Source organism: Furipterus horrens, unplaced genomic scaffold, assembly GCF_987537825.1.
Source record: "Furipterus horrens unplaced genomic scaffold, mFurHor1.1.pri manual_scaffold_5, whole genome shotgun sequence".
Classification (NCBI taxonomy): Eukaryota; Metazoa; Chordata; class Mammalia; order Chiroptera; family Furipteridae; genus Furipterus; species Furipterus horrens.
In genome coordinates, this window is record NW_028327175.1 from 71,531,165 (window position 1) to 71,532,759 (window position 1,595).

The following is a 1,595-nucleotide window of genomic DNA, read 5'->3' on the forward strand; positions in this document are numbered from 1 at the left end:
AGAATAGCAACCTCAGAATCCAGCTAGATCTCCTCACAAACAGCCAGCCAGAAAAAAAGATTTGAAACCCATGGAATTTTGACCAGGGTGGATCCAGAAAAAGAAGACAGCACCCAAGGGTTGTACTGGGTGAAAACTCTTTCTTTATTATGTTTCCTACCTTCTCTCCCTCTATTCTTCTTATTTAATTTATTTCTTTTTGTTTGTCTGTTGTGTTTATCTTCCCTCTTTTTTTTTTTTTTTAACTAGGCAAAGAACTTTATTAATCTTGGTTTCAAACTTTATTCCCAGGCTTCTTCAGCTTAATTTGCTGCAAAGAATGATTTGTGTATAAGCAAAAAATGAAATGAGCTGCAGTGTCCAAGGGACTAGGGCTTAAAAATATTAGAGATCTAGATTTTATCAGATCCATAAACAAAATTTGAAAAAGCAGTCATATTATAAAATAGCAGCTCCCAGTAACTTCTTCAAGTTTATCTTCTTCAGAAGTTGACTCAATTCAGTTTGCTTCATTCTTGGAAGCCTCATCAAAATTCTCCACAAGATCTGGAACTTCGTCATAATCATCCTCTCCTGTAGCAAGTGGTGCTTTTCCATCCACAGATTGTTTGGGCAGAGCTTCAGCTGGTCTCCTTAAACTGGTCAGACTGTCTGCACCAAGCTGATTTAAGATGCTGGGCAGCATTTCTGTCAGCTGCTTTGTCTCAGCGTGGCCTGTGGTGGTGAACATGTTCGCTGCCAGAGATGCCTGAACTTTAGGGTTGTTAAAGCGGATCACTGTTCCTTGGTTTGTGAACATATTTACCTCTTCAATGACAGAGATGTTCTTTACTCCCAACTTCTTTAAGGAGAACTGATGTTTTTTATCATCTGCTGTAGCTGTTCTGTGAACCACCTTCTTCTTCCTACGAGCAGTACCTTTCCGACCTATGCGCACTTGTGCCTGCAGTTTGGCGAGTTTCTTTGGTTCATGATAGTTTCTCTCATCTTGTTGGAGAGAAAACGGGGCCGCATGAGGGACTAGGGTTGGTGCTCAGGGGGGTCTTTGGCAAACCAGCTGAAAATAAGCACGCACATGCAGGGATGCAAGATGGCAGTTAGAAGCTATCCTCCCTCTTGCACTAAACATATAACATATAACTTCTGTATAAAGCTAATACTATACACTTTCACTTTCTCACTTTATTCTGCATTCTTTCCTCCCTTTTTCAACATACAATGTAAATATTACTTACTGTCTAACATAGCCTTGACCCTACTTGCTATTATTATTCTACTATCTTCCCTCTCAAAAATCATCTTTCTTTCACTTAAAATAACTTTTATCTGTTTTTCCTATAGTATAATAGTTTTAAGCTCTTTACAACTGTATTAATACTGGCTCATTTGCTGTTGCTAGTGTGATTGTGGGTAGCAGATATTTTTAAGGGTGTGGGTTTCTTGCCTGGGTTGTGTTTTTATGTTCTAACAGCATCTCCACAAAAGAACTCAAGATGTGGTAGGCAGAGTGACTCTCAATCAACTAGCCAGAGGAAGTTTCCACCAAAGAGTAACTGAAATACAACCAGACAGCTTAAACAAATGGTATGAAGGGT

The 1,595-nt window shown here is 39.2% G+C and overlaps 1 pseudogene; it reads right to left on the minus strand.

The window, feature by feature from the left end:
- Positions 1–364: 364 nt before the first annotated feature.
- On the minus strand, positions 365–987 carry LOC150008781 (transcription factor BTF3-like; annotated as a pseudogene).
- Positions 988–1,595: the final 608 nt, after the last annotated feature.